The 17,861-nt window shown below is 44.9% G+C and overlaps 1 protein-coding gene across 1 annotated transcript in view; it reads left to right on the top strand.

Moving 5' to 3' along the window:
- The window catches only part of LOC109930086 (stromal membrane-associated protein 1-like), a 251,251-nt gene that overhangs the window by 80,439 nt on the left and 152,951 nt on the right, over nucleotides 1–17,861 (top strand). The window lies entirely within an intron of this gene.

The following is a 17,861-nucleotide window of genomic DNA, read 5'->3' as shown; positions in this document are numbered from 1 at the left end:
TGACTCACTCTGTGCACACTAAACTGGTTCCTGCCTCCTAATGTTTAATCAAATTATTCCTGTCTAGGATTGTGGGTGGCTGTACTGACTTGAGTCCAACTGTTTGTCCCTTTGATTAACCTGACAATCATATTGAATAATAGTGATTTATCAAACAAAATTTGACACCAAGACACCAGGAGATACTGTGCCAGATTCCACAGTGGCAGGGCATCCAATTCATCTTTTTCTGAAGAAGGGTCCAGACCTGAAACATCAGCTTTCCTGCTGCTGTGATGCTGCCTGGCCTGCTGTGTTCATCCAGCTCTACACCTTGTTATCTCAATTCATCTGCCATGTAGGTTTCCCACTGCATCCTTTGGCTTAAAATATTTTTGCCTGCAAAGTTGCTCAAAGTGTGACCTGATGAAAGCACAATGAAAGAAACAAGCCATCTGGAAACTAGACATCTCCTTAACCAATGAGGTTGAAGGGTTCAGACTCAAACTAGAGGACTTGAAACTAACTGTGTGTCAGAAATAATTACGGAAACAGGAAAGAATGATTGAATTGCTTTTAAAAGCCTGAACAAAACAGACATGACACCAATATTTTATTGCCAAAGAAAGTGATTAGCACTAGTTAACATATGTGAGCTTGTTTGAAATGGCAAGACTTGAATTTACCTTGTCGCCTTAGTCCACATGAAGTAACATGGTTTTTAAATTAACAAAGAACTGCAGATGCTAGAAATCTGGCATGAATGCACAGTGCTGAAGAAAAAGCTCGCTACACGAAAATGACATACTGTCTGCCCCACCATTGAAAAGCATTAAAAATCATCAACAAAGTGTTGGAGAAACTCAGCAGATCTGGTAGCATCTGTGAAGAAAGAAACAGTTCACGCTTTGAATCTAGTGGCCTTTCTTCAGAACTAGTTGCCTGAAAAAGGGTCACTGGACTCAAAACGTTAACACTTCTCTCTCCACAGATGCTGCCAGACCTGCTGAGTTTCTCTAGCACTTTCTGTTGATTTTTAATGCTCTTCAATGGTGGGGCAGACAGCATGATGTCATTTTCGTGAAGTAAGTCTTAGAGCAGCACAAATAACCTTTTGGTTGTTGATATTCGACTGTGCACCTGCTTCTTGACTGAAGTAGCTATACCATTTAAAATAGATAACGGAAAGTACTATTAGTCTCAATTATTGCACAAAATTTGGCTCAACAACACAGATAATCTTGGTGAGTTGCTGCACTTTATCCAGTGCTATCACTCAGTGTACTGGCTGTGGAGGGACTGAATTTTTAAGGTGGTAAATGGCCTACTGATCAAGTGGACTGCTTTGTCCTGGATGCTGTTGAGGTTCTTGATTGTTGTTGGAGTTGGTTAAAGCTATTGGAGAGTATGCCATCACATTCCTGGAAGTGGAACTTGATCTTGTGGCTTAGCTCTGTTATCAACTGAGCCATGACTGACACATTGAACAGGAGTGCAACAGACTAGCCAGCTGTTCTGATGAGTTGAAAGATGAGATAAGAAAGAGATCAGCCGTTCTGCCATATGAATATTACTATCTCAAAAATAGTCTAGTCTCTGAGGCAATGTTGTTGATCAATCTCTCCCATTGGCATTGATGGAATGACTAAAAAGAGCCCAAGGCTTTTTAAGGAGCCTAACAGCGTAAATGCTGAGAGAATGTTTACCTCATGGGAGAATCTCCAGGTATAAAGAATAAAGGGACACCAATGTAATACTGAGATGAGGATGAATTTCTTCTTTCAGAAGGTTGAGTCTCTTTGGGACTACTTGCCACAAAGAACTGTGGGTGCAGAGTCCTTGCATATTTAAGGCTGAGATAGATTCTTCACCAGTAGGGGGAAATCAAGGATCATGGAAGAAATGTCATCAGATCAGCCATGATCCCATTGAACGGTGAACAGGCTTGAAGGGCTAAATTGCCTTCTCCTGTTTCTGTTTCCTATAGCCATCCTTAAAACTTCAGTCCCTCCTCAGCCAGCACATAGTGACAGCAGTGTATAAGGTGAATTGCAGCAACTCACCAAGATTATCTGTGTTGTTGAGCCAAATTTTGTTGTAATAATTGAGAATAATGGTACTTTCCGTTATTTATGTTTAACTGGTACAGCTACTTCAATCAAGAAGCAGGTGCACAGTTGAATATCAACAATGTAAGGGTTATTTGTGCTGCTCTAAGGCTTGCTTCATGAAAATGACATCATCAACAGAAAGTGTTGGAGAAACTCAGCAGGTCTGGCATCATCTGTGGAGAGAAAAGTGTTAATGTTTTGAGTCCAGTGACCCTTTTTCAGGCAACCAGTTCTGAAGAAAGGCCACTAGATTCAAAATGTGAACTGTTTCTTTCTTCACAGATGCTACCAAATCTGCTGAGTTTTCCAGCACTTTCTGTTGATGATTTTTAATGCTTTTCAATGGTGGGGCAAACAACATAATGTCATTTTTATGAAGCAATCATTTTCGTCAGCACTGTGTGTACCTTCCACATCTGACAGAGTTTCACCTGCACTTCATCCAACCTGATCTATTGCATTTGTTGCTCCCGATGTGGCCTCCTCTATATCGGGGAGACGAAATGCAGACCTAGGGACCAGTTCGCAAAGCATCAATGCTCTGCACGCGTCAACCAACCTGACCTTCTGGTTGCTGTCAATTTTAATTCCCCCTCCCACTCCCACTCCCCTGATGACATGTCCATTCTTGGCCTCCTCCACTGTCAGTGTAAGGCCGAACATAAACTGGAGGAACAACATCTGATGTTTCGCCTTGGGAGCTTACAGCTCAATTGCTATAATATTGACTTCACCGGCATCAAAACCCCTCCAGCCCCAGTGTCAAACATTACATTGGACAGACAGGAAGAAAATTGGCCACATGAACACCAACTTTCAACAAAAAGACACGACCAATACTCACTCATCTCTGTTCACACGTATAAGGAGAACCACCAGTTTGATTGGGACAGCAGCAGGATCTTAGGACATGCCAAACAGAGACAAGCACAGGAATTCCCAGGGGCCTGGTTCTCCACCAAGAAGACCATCAACAGACATGTAGAAATAGACTCTATATATACACCACTGAGGAGGAAAACTGGAAACAAGGTAATCAAATCCAGTGGACTCCAGAGTTTAAATACTAGGCGGGAAAACACAACAGCGCTTCATTGGAGGCTGCACTGATGATGTTACCCAGCAGGATAGTGAAACGTCTGTGAACTAACGAACCAGCTCTGTGAGCAAACCAACCACAGCACAGCCTTATCCCATGTCCAGCCCTCCCCCTCCTCCTCACTTTCCTGACCAGACTAACCTGTTTACCTTCGTACTCACCTATCTGCTCCACCCTTCCCATGGACCAATCACCGTAACCCCCTGCCATAACAATCTGCATCCACCTATCACCATCTCTCCTACCCTTTCCCCAGCCCCGCAGCCCCTTCTCCTATTTATTTCTGGGCTCCCCTCCCCAATCCTGACAAAGGGTTTCGGCCTGAAATGTTGACTTTCCTGCTCCGCTGCTGTCTGATCTGCTGTGCTTTTCCAGCCTTACAGATATAGATTCTGGCTTCCAGCATCTGCAGTCCTTATAGTCTCCATTTGAGGTTCAAACCTCTCTGATAGGTATGAATCCTGTCAGTGGCGACTCTTTCCTTATTCCGATTGATTCCAGCAGGATTCCTTGATGCCATGCTCAGTCAAATGTAGCCTTGATGTCAAGCGCTGTCATTCCCACCATGCCTGTGGCATTCAGCTCCTTTGGCCATGTTTGAACAAAAGTGGACCTGGCAGAACCTAAATTGGGCATCAAAGAGTAGATTGTTGCTATTCAGATGCTTCTTGATAGCAATATTGATGCCACTTTCCATTGTTTTGCTGATGATTGAGACCAGACTGATGGGCTGTTAATTGCCTGGTATATATGTCCTGTCTTTTGCCCACAGGAAGAACCTGGACAGTTTTCCACATTTGTGCCATTGTTGTAGCTGTGAGAGAACACCTTTCAGCCTTTCCTCTATAGCTCTTGGTAATTTAAATGAAAATCTGTTTATTTTTGTTTTTGGAAATTCTGATTAACCCCGGTGTCCCCATAACCTTTTTGATGGAAGTATTAACTAACTACATTGACGTAGTTTGAGCACTGAGCAATATAAATTTTAAAATGAACAAATTTACCCCACCACAGAACCTTTAATCTCAACTCTGGACTTCTTGCTGATTTTCTCTTCTCCCGTTTGCTACCAACCTTTATCAAACTCCAGTTATGTAAATTACTTTGTGACTCTAGTTTCCCAGGTCCATTCATGTGCGCAGTTTTGGCTGCTGCTGTGGGACCGAGCTTCATTTCCATTTATTTTTTAATCCCTTTTTAATTTTATTCCATTCTTCCTCTTTTTTGTCATCATACATCCTCTTTCTGTCATCAGACATCCTTTCAGTACTGGATGATCAAAAATTCATACAGATATTGGAAAAGCAAAATACTTGTCCTCTGTTTGCTGACCTAAACTGACTCCCTATTGAGCAGCAACTCTTAAAATTCTCATTCTTGCCTCCAAATTCCCTTCATGGAATGGCACCTCCCTGTATCTGTAATTTCCTCCAGCATCACAATCATGTGCACCTCAAGTTTTGGCCTCTTAAGCATACTTGATTATAGCTGTTCTGTTAGTGGCGTCAATGTCCTAATGTCAGGAATATGCCCCTAAACTTTTCAATCCCTCTTTGATCCTTTAAAAATGCCCCGGGAAGCTTTCCTTTTTGACCAAGTATTTAGGCATCTGCCCTAAATCATACTGTATTTTGTTATGCTCCTGTGAAACATCTAGGGATGTCTTGCCATTTTAAAGATATAAATATTATCAATCCAGCACTTATTCCTCTTGCACACTGTGTGCACTTTTCTTTGATACTGCTCTTGCCCTTGCTTTGGATTTTTCCAGGCCCCAGTCTCCCACAGGCTTCTTGTGAGACATATCATTTAATATCAAAGGCAGTGATTTCGTTGGTGGTTTTTCTGATTGTTATAGTTTAGGGTTGTTCCCCCTACAATTGTATGTCTTCCTACAGCACGAAGACTGCAATAGTTCATGAGGCAGTTCATCAAAGGCAACTAGGAATGGGCAATAAATGGTGGCCCATTCAGCAACCCCACAAATGAATATATAAAACTTTGTGACTGGTATTTGTTCAGTTGTTGATCATTAATGTTATCAGAGATTTGAATTCCTCTGTGCATATGCATATCCAAGTTAAATTAAATGGAAGCCCTACCAAAAACCCTTTTTACTATGGCTCTGGCACATCAGACTGACAAGTGAGCTGGCTGCAGAGTCACAATGTACCTTGCAGGCTTCTTACTGATTTCCCAGCTGGGGAAGAATTAAAATCAACCACCCTTCATCTGCCAAGATTCTACTGTAAATGGTGGCAGGTTGTGGAACCCAAAATCAGAGGATGGGTCTGCAGTTTGGGGCCACATTTTAGAAATGTATTAAGCCGTAATTTGGAGGCACTGTGGCTCTGTTTATTACTGCTTGCTCCAGAGGACCCAGGTTTGATTCCACCCTTGGGCGACTATGTGGAGTTGTTTCAGCGGCGGGAGTCCGGGCGGAAGCGCGAGGGCAGCCTGGGAGGGTAAGCTTTTCGATTATAAAAGTCTTACCTCGTGTGACTCCATTTTTGGAGTGAGTAAGTGAGGTAATATATTTGGGCGGTTGCTTTACCCGAAACACTACCTAGGTAGTGTCTCCCACCCATCCTCCTCCTCTAACCAAAAAAAAAGGTTCTGAGCGCTGATTTGGTAAAGCTACTAGTTTTTTTTTAATAGTCTGTTTGGGAATTCAGAACAGTGGGAATGGATGTTAGGGCAGTTGCATGCTCCTCCTGTAGAATGTGGGAGGTAAGGGTCACCACTACTGTCCCCACTGTCTTCATCTGCGGGAAGTGCACCAACTCCAGCTCCTCGGAAACCGTGTTAGGGAACTGGAGCTGGATGAACTTCGGATCATTCGGGAGGCTGAGGGGGTAATTGAGAGGAGTTACAGGGAGGTAGTCACACCTCAGGTACAGGAAAAAAGTAGATGGGTTACAGTCAGGGGACGGAAAGGGAACAGGCAGACAGTGCAGGGATCCCCTGTGGCCGTTCCCCTCAAAAACAAGTATACCGTTTTGGATACTGTTGGGGGGTACGACTTACCGGGGTAAACCATGGGGTACAGGTCTCTGGCACAGAGTCTGTCCCTGTTGCTCAGAAGGGAAGGGGGGAGAGGAGGAGAGCATTAGTCATTGGGGACTCCATAATTGCGGGGACAGAGAGGAGATTCTGTGGGAACGAGAGAGACTCGCGGTTGGTGTGTTGCCTCCCAGGTGCCAGGGTCCGTGATGTCTCGGATTGTGTTTTCGGGATCCTTAAGGGGGAGGGGGAGCAGCCCCAAGTCGTGGTCCACATAGGCACCAACGACATAGGTAGGAAAAGGGATGGGGATGTAAGGCAGAAATTCAAGGAGCTAGGGTGGAAGCTTAGAGCTAGAACAAACAGAGTTGTTATCTCTGGTTTGTTACCTGTGCCACGTGCTAGCGAGGCGAGGAATAGGGAGAGAGAGCAGTTGAACACGTGGCTACAGGGATGGTGCAGGAGGGAGGGATTCAGATACCTGGATAATTGGGGCTCATTCTGGGGTAGGTGGGGACCTCTACAAACGGGATGGTCTACACCTGAACCAGAGGGGTACCAGTATCCTGGGGGGGGAAATTTGCTAATGCTGTTCGGGAGGGTTTAAACTAATTCAGCAGGGGGATGGGAACCTGAATTGTAGCTCCAGTGTACAGGAGGTTGAGAGTAGTGAGGTCATGAATAAGGTTTCAAGGTCGCAGGAGTGTACCGGCAGGCAGGAAGGTGGTTTGAAGTGTGTCTACTTCAATGCCAGGAGCATCCAGAATAAGGTGGGTGAACTTGCAGCATGGTTGGTACCTGGGACTTCGATGTTGTGGCCATTTCGGAGACGTGGATGGAGCAGGGACAGGAATGGTTGTTGCAGGTTCCAGGGTTTAGATGTTTCAGTAAGATCAGGGAAGGTGGTAAAAGAGGGGGAGGTGTGGCATTGTTAGTCAAGGACAGTATTACGGTGGCAGAAAGGACGTTTGATGAGGACTCGTCTACTGAGGTAGTATGGGCTGAGGTTAGAAACAGGAAAGGAGAGGTCACTTTGTTGGGAGTTTTCTATAGGCCTCTGAAGAGTTCCAGAGATGTAGAGGAAAAGATTGCAAAGATGATTCTGGATAGGAGCGAAAGTAACAGGGTAGTTGTTATGGGGGACTTTAACTTTCCAAATATTGACTGGAAACGCTATAGTTCGAGTACTTTAGATGGGTCAGTTTTTGTCCAATGTGTGCAGGAGGGTTTCCTGACACAGTATGTAGATAGGCCAACAAGAGGCGAGGCTACATTGAATTTGGTACTGGGTAATGAACCAGGCCAGGTGTTAGATTTGGAGATAGGTGAGCACTTTGGTGATAGTGACCACAATTCGGTTACATTTACTTTAGCGATGGAAAGGGATAGGTATATACCGCAGGGCAAGAGTTATAGCTGGGGGAAAGGCGATTATGAGGCGATTAGGCAAGATTTAGGATGCATAGGATGGAGAAAGAAACTGCAGGGGCTGGGCACAATTGAAATGTGGAGCTTGTTCAAGGAACAGCTACTGCATGTCCTTGAGAAGTATGTACCTGTCAGGCAGGGAGGAAGTGGTCGAGTGAGGGAACCGTGGTTTACTAAAGAAGTTGAATCTCTTGTCAAGAGGAAGAAGGAGGCTTATGTAGAGATGAGGCGTGAAGGCTCAGTTAGGGCGCTTGAGAGTTAAGTTAGTCAGGAAGGACCTAAAGAGAGAGCTAAGAAGAGCCAGGAGGGGACATGAGAAGTCTTTAGCAGGTAGGATCAAGGAAAACCCTAAAGCTTTCTATAGATAGGTCAGGAATAAAGGAATGACTAGAGTAAGAATAGGGCCAGTCAAGGACAGTAGTGGGAAGTTGTGCGTGAAGTCTGAAGAGATAGGAGAGGCGCTAAATGCATATTTTTCATCAGTATTCACAGAGGAAAAAGACAACATTGTCGAGGAGAATACTGAGATACAGGCTATTAGACTAGACGGGATTGAGGTTCATAAGGAGGAGGTGTTAGCAATTCTGGAAGGTGTGAAAATAGATAAGTCCCCTGGGCCGGATGGGATTTATCCTAGGATTCTCTGGGAAGCTAGAGAGGAGATTGCAGAGCCTTTGGCTTTGATCTTTATGTCGTCATTGTCTACAGGAATAGTGCCAGAAGACTGGAGACTAGCAAATGTTGTCCCCTTGTTCAAGAAGGGGAGTAGAGACATCCCTGGTACTTATAGACCAGTGAGCCTTACTTCAGTTGTGGGTAAAGTGTTGGAAAGGATTATAAGAGATAGGATTTATAATCATCTAGAAAGGAATAATTTGATTAGGGATAGGCAACACGGTTTTGTGAAGGGTAGGTTGTGCCTCACAAACCTTATTGAGTTCTTTGAGAAGGTGACCAAACAGGTGGATGAGGGTAAAGCGGTTGATGTGGTGTATATGGATTTCAGTAAGCGTTTGATAAGGTTCCCCCATGGTAGGCTATTGCAGAAAATACGGAGGCATGGGATTGAGGGTGATTTAGCGGTTTGGATCAGAAATTAGCTAGCTGTAAGAAGACAGACGGTGGTGGTTGATGGGAAATGTTCATCCTGGAGTTCAGTTACTAGTGGTGTACCTCAAGGATCTGTTTTGGGGCCACTGCTCTTTGTCATTTTTATAAATGACCTGGAGGAGGGCGTAGAAGGATGGGTTAGTAAATTTGCGGATGACACCAAAGTCGGTGGAGTTGCGGATAGTGCGGAAGGATGTTGCAGGTTACAGAGGGACATAGATAAGCTGCAGAGCTGGGCTGAGAGGTGGCAAATGGAGTTTAATGCGGAAAAGTGTGAGGTGATTCACTTTGGAAGGAGTAACAGGAATACAGAGTATTGGGCTAATGGTAAGATTCTTGGTAGTGTGGATGAGCAGAGAGATCTCGGTGTCCATGTGCATAGATCCCTGAAAGTTGCCACCCAGGTTGTTAGCGTTGTTAAGAAGGCGTACGGTGTGTTAGGTTTTATTGGTAGAGGAATTGAGTTTTGGAGCCATGAGGTCATGCTGCAGCTGTACAAAACTCTGGTGCGGCCACACTTGGGGTATTGCGTACAGTTCTGGTCACCGCATTATAGGAAGGATGTGGAAGCATTGGAAAGGGTGCAGAGGAGATTTACCAGGATGTTGCCTGGTATGGAGGGAAGGTCTTATGAGGAAAGGCTGAGGGACTTGAGGCTGTTTTCGTTAGAGAGAAGGTTAAGAGGTGACTTAATAGAGACATACAAGATGATCAGAGGATTAGATAGGGTGGACAGTGGAAGCCTTTTTCCTCGGATGGTGGTGGCTAGCACGAGGGGACATAGCTTTAAATTGAGGGGTGATAGGTATAGGACAGATGTCAGAGGTAGGTTCTTTACTCAGAGAGTAGTAAGGGTGTGGAATGCCCTGCCTGCAAAAGTAGTAGACTCGCCAACTTTAAGGGCATTTAAATGGTCATTGGATAAACATATGGATGATAATGGAATAGTTTAGGTTAGATGGGCTTCAGATTGGTTTCACAGGTCGGCGCAACATCGAGGGCTGAAGGGCCTGTACTGCGCTGCAATGTTCTATGTTCTATGTCTGCACATTCTCCATGTGTCTGCCTGGGTTTCCTACAGGTGCTCCATTTTCTTCCCACAGTCCAAAGATGTGCAGGTTAGGTGTATTGGCCATGCTAAATAGCCCATGTCCAGGGATGTTCCAGTTGAGTGGATTAGCCATAGGAAATGCAGGATTACAGGGTAAGGGGGTGGGTCTGATTAGGATGCTTTTCGGAGGGCCGGTGTGGACTGGATGTGCAGAAGGGCCTGCTTCTAGACTGTAGGGATTCTATGTTTCTGATTCTTGCCACACGGGGTCCAGTATCTACCAGCCTTTTTTTGTTTAGCCTTGTCTAAGCTGATGCCGAAATTAATTGTATTCCCATCGAACGTTTTTCAGGTTTTTTAAAATATGAGGGACAAGACCAAATTTAGGTTATTAGGAATGTCTTATCAAGGAGGAAGGGAACAAACTAAATTACAAAAGATTGCTATTCAGAAGTGATACCTTGGCATTTCAACCCTGTCATTCATTTCCTTTATTTTTAAATGAACTGTGTGATGCATCGCTATTACATTCCAAGATTTCTTTAATTGACTGTCAACGCATAGTCTAACTGATCTCCTATATGTTTAACACCTCTGAAATTGTTGGTTCAGAGATATATAATTGAGTTCTGACCTTTTGTTTGACAGTCATTATTAAACTGTAGTTTTTCTTTTAATTACAAATTTAGATCACACATTACACTAGAAAAGTGATTTTAAATTAAATTTTTTTCAGCAATTATATTCTTCAAAGGGATAGAAGTATTATCCAGGCAGGGTATATTTATATGTATACAGTTTTATTGTTTTGTTTCAATACTGAATAAACAATAACAATAAAAATAACAATATTTTCTTTGGTTCCACATAGCAGGAATTTGTTGAACAGAATGAAGCAGTGTATTGCTGAATATATCTGACAACTAGTATAAAATATACGAGAGAATAAGTTGTCAAAGCTATAGTTAAGACAATAAGGTTTGTTTGTCCAGCAGATATGAATTTTTAATTCTAGACACTCGAGTGCACTGTTCAATGGTAATTTTCATTTACTGATTGTGCATTCAGGGATAAAAAGGAATACTTTGCAGTTAAGTCAGTGCATTTCAGATTTATAGTTTTTTTAATTCATGAGGAAAACCTCTTGAATATAATGTTTTATGAATCTCATGTTTAAGGCTCTTTTATTATTGCATGGGATTAGGATATTGTTGACAGGGCCAGCATTTATTGCCCATCCCTGATTAATGTGAGTAGGTAAAAGTCAACCACATTATTGTGAGACAACAAGGTGCAAGGCTGGATGAACACAGCAGGCCAAGCAGCATCATAGGAGCAGAGAGGCTGACGTTTCGGGCCTAGACCCTTCATCAGAAAAGGGGGAGGGGAAGGGGGTTTTGAAATAAATAGGGAGAGAGTGGGAGGCGGATAGAAGAGGGATAGAGGAGAGGATAGGTGGAGAAGAAACAAACAGGTCGAAGAGGCGGGGATGGGGCCAGGAAAGGTGAGTGTAGGTAGGGAGTTAGGAAGGGGATAGGTCAGTCCAGGGAGGACGGACAGGTCAAGGGGGCGGGATGAGGTTGGTCGGTAGGAGATGGAGGTGCGGCTTGAGGTGGGAGGAGGGGATAGGTGGGAGGAAGAACAGGTTAGGGAGGCAGGGACGAGCTGGACTGGTTTTGGGATGCGGTAGGGGGAGGGGAGATTTTAAAACTTGTGAAATCCACATTGATACCATTGGGCTGCAGGGTTCCCAAGCTGTTCCTGCAACCTTCGGGTGGCATCGTTGTGGCACTGCAGGAGGCCCAGGATGGACATGTCATCTGAGGAATGGGAGGGGGAGTTGAAATGGTTCGCGACTGGGAGGTGCAGTTCTTTGTTGCGAACCGAGCGTAGGTGTTCTGCAAAGCGGTCCCCGAGTCTCCGCTTGGTTTCCCCGATGTAGAGGAAGCCACACCGGGTACAGCGGATGCAGTATACCACATTGGCAGATGTGCAGGTGAACATCTGCTTGATGTGGAAAGTCTTCTTGGGGCCTGGGATGGGGGTGAGGGAGGAGGTATGGGGGCAGGTGTAGCACTTCCTGCGGTTGCAGGGAAAAGTGCCGGGTGTGGTGGAGCTGGAGGGGAGTGTGGAGCGGACGAGGGAGTCACGGAGAGAGTTGTCCCTCCGGAAAGCAGATAAAGGTGGGGAGGGAAAGATGTCTTTGGTGGTGGGGTCGGATTGCAGATGGCGGAAGTGTCGGAGGATGATGCGTTGGATCCGGAGGTTGGTGGGGTGGTACGTGAGGACGAGGGGGATTCTTTTTTGGTTTTTATTGCGTGGACGGGGTGTGAGGGATGAGGTGCGGGAGATGTGGGAGACACGGTTGAGGGCGTTCTCGACCACCGAGGAGGGGAAGTTACGGTCCTTGAAAAACGAGGACAACTGAGATGTACGGGAGTGGAATGCCTCATCCTGGGAGCAGATGCGGCGGAGGCGAAGGAATTGGGAATAGGGGATAGCATTTTTGCAGGAAGGTGGGTGGGAGGAGGAGTATTCTAGGTAGCTGTGGGAGTCCCCATGCAGATGGCCTTAAGGCCCTCCGCTTCTTCCTGTCCCGCAGGCCCAACCAGTCCCCCTCCACTGACACCCTCATCCGCTTAGCCGAACTCGTCCTCACACTCAACAACTTCTCTTTCAATTCCTCCCACTTCCTACAGACAAAGGGGGTAGCCATGGGTACCCGCATGGGCCCAAGCTACGCCTGCCTCTTTGTAGGTTACGTGGAACAATCCCTCTTCCGTACCTACACCGGCCCTAAACCCCACCTCTTCCTCCGTTACATTGATGACTGTATCGGCGCCGCCTCGTGCTCCCACGAGGAGCTCGAACAGTTCATACACTTCACTAACACCTACCACCCCAACCTTAAGTTTACCTGGACCATCTCTAACACCTCTCTCCCCTTCCTGGACCTCTCTGTCTCCATATCGGGCAACCACCTAGAAACCGATATTCATTTCAAGCCCACCGACTCCCACAGCTACCTAGAATACTCCTCCTCCCACCCACCTTCCTGCAAAAATGCTATCCCCATTCCCAATTCCTTCGCCTCCGCCGCATCTGCTCCCAGGATGAGGCATTCCACTCCCGTACATCTCAGTTGTCCTCGTTTTTCAAGGACCGTAACTTCCCCTCCTCGGTGGTCGAGAACGCCCTCAACCGTGTCTCCCACATCTCCCGCACCTCATCCCTCACACCCCGTCCACGCAATAAAAACCAAAAAAGAATCCCCCTCGTCCTCACGTACCACCCCACCAACCTCCGGATCCAACGCATCATCCTCCGACACTTCCGCCATCTGCAATCCGACCCCACCACCAAAGACATCTTTCCCTCCCCACCTTTATCTGCTTTCCGGAGGGACAACTCTCTCCGTGACTCCCTCGTCCGCTCCACACTCCCCTCCAGCTCCACCACACCCGGCACTTTTCCCTGCAACCGCAGGAAGTGCTACACCTGCCCCCATACCTCCTCCCTCACCCCCATCCCAGGCCCCAAGAAGACTTTCCACATCAAGCAGATGTTCACCTGCACATCTGCCAATGTGGTATACTGCATCCGCTGTACCCGGTGTGGCTTCCTCTACATCGGGGAAACCAAGCGGAGACTCGGGGACCGCTTTGCAGAACACCTACGCTCGGTTCGCAACAAAGAACTGCACCTCCCAGTCGCGAACCATTTCAACTCCCCCTCCCATTCCTCAGATGACATGTCCATCCTGGGCCTCCTGCAGTGCCACAACGATGCCACCCGAAGGTTGCAGGAACAGCTTGGGAACCCTGCAGCCCAATGGTATCAATGTGGATTTCACAAGTTTTAAAATCTCCCCTCCCCCTACCGCATCCCAAAACCAGTCCAGCTCGTCCCTGCCTCCCTAACCTGTTCTTCCTCCCACCTATCCCCTCCTCCCACCTCAAGCCGCACCTCCATCTCCTACCGACCAACCTCATCCCGCCCCCTTGACCTGTCCGTCCTCCCTGGACTGACCTATCCCCTTCCTAACTCCCTACCTACACTCACCTTTCCTGGCCCCATCCCCGCCTCTTCGACCTGTTTGTTTCTTCTCCACCTATCCTCTCCTCTATCCCTCTTCTATCCGCCTCCCACTCTCTCCCTATTTATTTCAAAACCCCCTTCCCCTCCCCCTTTTCTGATGAAGGGTCTAGGCCCGAAACGTCAGCCTCTCTGCTCCTATGATGCTGCTTGGCCTGCTGTGTTCATCCAGCCTTGCACCTTGTTGTCTCGGATTCTCCAGCATCTGCAGTTCCTACTATCTCACATTATTGTGAGTCTGGAGTCACATAAGCCAGGCAGGGAAAAATGGCAGATTTCTATCCATAACAAGTAATAGTGAATCAGATGGATTTCCATGGCAATAATCATTGTTGACCTTTAGGCCAGCTTTTTATTCCAGATTTTTACTGAATTCAACTTTCACCATTTGCCATAGTGGGACTCAAACCCATGTCTCAGTATTGACTTGGAATTCTGGATTGCTAGTCCAGTGCCTTTCCTACAATGCCATGGTCTCACCAGTAAGTTAATGGGTGAGGTTCGTGAACGCATTTGGGTTCTTGTCATTGTATGGGCGAGGGGCTAGGGTACCAGCTAGTATCTAATGTGTTATATTAGCTGGGTTCCTTAGTTTTCCAAGGCCCAAAACGTCAACTGTCCTACTCCTCTGAGCCTGACCTGCTGTATTCCTCCAGCTCCACACTGTACCGACTCTGACTCTAGCATCTGCAGTCTTGCTATTTTCCAAGGGTATTTTCATTTTTCCCATAACCATTTGTTTTCAGATAGTGCCTTCAGTATAGTAAAACAAGGTACTTCAAACATAACTTGACACTGAGGCTCAATGCATGTATTGCTTTCTTTGACAGGGAGGTAGCAGAATCTGTGAGGGAACAGCTGGTGCTGAGTTCAAAACAGTGGCATGACAGGGAAACTTGAGTTTATTGATTGGTAAACTGCTGTTAGAGGTTGCATTCAATTTGCTGTAAATTTACAAGCAAACAATTTTTAAACAAATATTTGCACTTGGATTTAACTGAGGATGTTACGCCCATTATGGTGAGGTAATAAAAGTGACATAGAGAAGTAAAGTTAAGACTTGAGGCAAGGACTTTGCATTGCAGCATAATTATTTGGAGTGAAGTAAGGTCCCTAGCATAATTAGTATCCTTTAAAGGGAGTAACAAACAAGCCTCACCTAAAGAGAAATCATGGCAGTGGAACTTGTACCCATGATAGGCTCCCCTAGGATTAAGTGGGAAGTCCTTGACCTTCTAGTGTCCCTAGTTATCACATTCAGGAATTGTACTCAGCTGCAGCTAGTGGCTAACTGCACGTTTGAACTGGAGTGGCAGGTGAACTCACTGTGGAGCTGTGCGATACTGAGATTGTTGTGGAGAGCAAGTCCAGTAAAGTAGTCACTGAAGTGGGAGGGGTTTTGCTGGTACTGCCAGGGAGAGTTTAAATTGACATGTTAAAGGGATAGAAACTTGTTTGGGGATATACGAGGGAGAAATGAGAATAGAAACAAAAATCTTGAAAGATAAGAAGTAAATGTGGAAAGCAGTAAAGAACAACTGTGAAGAGGTAACAAATTGTCTAGTTACGGATGAATCAAGATAAGTAATATATTTGGAACCAAAAGATTTTTGATAAGGTACCATGCATTAGACTACTTAACAAGTTGAGAGCTTGTGGTTTTGACGGTACTATATTAGTGTGGATAACTAATAAAGTTGGGCTGAAGTGGGTATTTTCAGGATAGCAACCTTTAACTAGTGGGATATCATGGTCAGCATTCTCTAAAGTCTCCCTGTGGACCTTGATGATTGGAAGTTCGCTCTGCAATGCCAGGCCAGGTTGGTGGAGGACCTTCGTCTTACTGATGTTCAGGCTGAGATCCAAGCTGTCATGCTCCATAAAGGTGCTGGTGCTGGACTGGAGTATGTACTCTTGAGGTTATACATATGCAAGCATCATCTGCATACTGCAACTGGATGACACTGGTTGGGATAATTTTGATTTTGGCTTGAAGGTGGCGGAGAGTGAATAATTTCCTGCTGGTCCGTAAATTAATTCCATTCCAGCGGGGATCTTGTTGGTGGTGAGGTGAAGCATAGCAACGAGGTAGGTTGAAAGAAGTATTGAGGCGATGATGCAGCCCTGTTTGACACCAATTCAAACAGGGAATGGGTTGGTGGTGGAGCCATTTGTCATTACCATGACTTCCATGCCATCATGGAGCAGGCGAAAGATGGTGACAAACTTCATGATGCAACCAAAGTGGAGAAGGGATGCTCCATAATGCTTCCCGGTTGATGGTGTCAAAAGCCTTTGTAAGATATAGAATATGAAAACAAAGTGTTGCAAGATATTCTAAAATTAAGGGCTGCAACTTCAGTTTTGTGCACATGTTTAGTTATTCCATAATGGGAAGAAGAGTAAAAGATGAAAAAGTGTAACTTTAATTTGCTGTGGTATTCCATGCAGGAGAGGTTACAGTCATTGCATGAGATGAAAAGTCAAAATTACTTTGCAGGATCCAAGAGGGGTACTTCTGACGAGTTGTTGATGACTGTTATTCTTTTTTCTTCTGGTTAGCAAGGTAGTGAAAGGACAATTAATTTATAATAGTTAAGGGAGGAAGTATTCATAACAGCTAATTTTACAGTTGAGTCTCAAAACATTACCAAAGCAGAATCCCATTGATAAGTTGAATATTTAATAGTTTAAAGATTTCTTGAGTGTTATGAAGAGTGAACGGGAGAATAGCTTAATCCAGGTGGCTCAACTGCAGAAAATCATTGGCGCAGATTATGCATTTCTTTCCTGATTTTAACGTGATTGAGAAAAGAACCAGAGATAGTGTGAGGTTACACTTTTTTTATGCTGAGTCGGGACCTGTCTGAAAGTATTGTGGAACCGTAAATAGTGTTGAAATGAAGAAAATTGGGTTAAATGCATGGAAGGAATAAAATTGCATGCAAGACAGTGGGGCTAATTGGACAGCTGTGCTGCAAAGTAGGTACAGACACAGTGGTCTTATGTGACTTTCTAAGAGTTAAGATCTCGTGCACAATTATAATTTCAGGTGATAAGCCTATCGTGTTGGCTGCTGGTTGGCAGTTCAGCTGCAGTATTCTGCGGGAGCATTAAAGTGCTTTATGAGTTCTAATGCCAATGTCAGCCCCTTCAGCAACTTGACCCAAATCAGATTAGTTCAGGCTTAAACAGTACATTTTTTTTTGTCTTTGTCACTGCATCTGGCCTCCAATCATGCTTCTTACATGCACCTTTCTCACACTTCCTCAAGAAGCTCTTAATCTGTTTTAACCGTCTAGTTGTCTTGTAATATGCCTGTGAATTTGCTTCACAAGAGTCGTCAAGTCAAATTCAAATCATTCACCTCACATTGTTCAGTTTGTCAACTTGACGGAAGTCTAAGCAGCCAGTTAGCATAAAATTTTCAACTGGAACTAGTGGCTCCAGACAGGAGAGAAAATATAAACAGTTCTTTTATCCTGGAAAAGTAATTTATGTGCACATTTCTCAGTGATGAAAGAATGTGAATAAAAACATTACACCACAACACTTTAAAATTGTACAATGACTTTGAAATAACAATGAGTGTTTTATTCATCAATTTGCTGTTGGTTGTTCAATTCCTTTTTATTTACATTTAGTCAATTGAATATTTGATAAATTAAGTTTTCCTCCCTTATTAACATAATGTTTTGGAACTGCAGTGCCAATAGGTGTAAGAATTTTAGCAAGGGACATCCTTTGAAGGTTTCAGTCTGAGCCATACAGTTTGGGTCTGTGCATAAATATGAGTTAGATGCAAACGCTTGATTGTATCGACATTAGAAAATGTAATCTGCAGAGTCGTGAGTATGTGAAATAATGCTGATAGCCCAGTTTGTTTTGAACAGTATTTGTGTTAAAAATGCAGTTAGATGCTTGACCAGGTAAATTGGTGCAATTGAGGACTACATTCTGATGAAACAAATTGTATTTTCTTACA

This window comes from Rhincodon typus, chromosome 5 (assembly GCF_021869965.1).
Source record: "Rhincodon typus isolate 14 chromosome 5, sRhiTyp1.1, whole genome shotgun sequence".
NCBI lineage: Eukaryota > Metazoa > Chordata > Chondrichthyes > Orectolobiformes > Rhincodontidae > Rhincodon > Rhincodon typus.
This window is presented reverse-complemented; position numbering and strand designations above follow the sequence as displayed.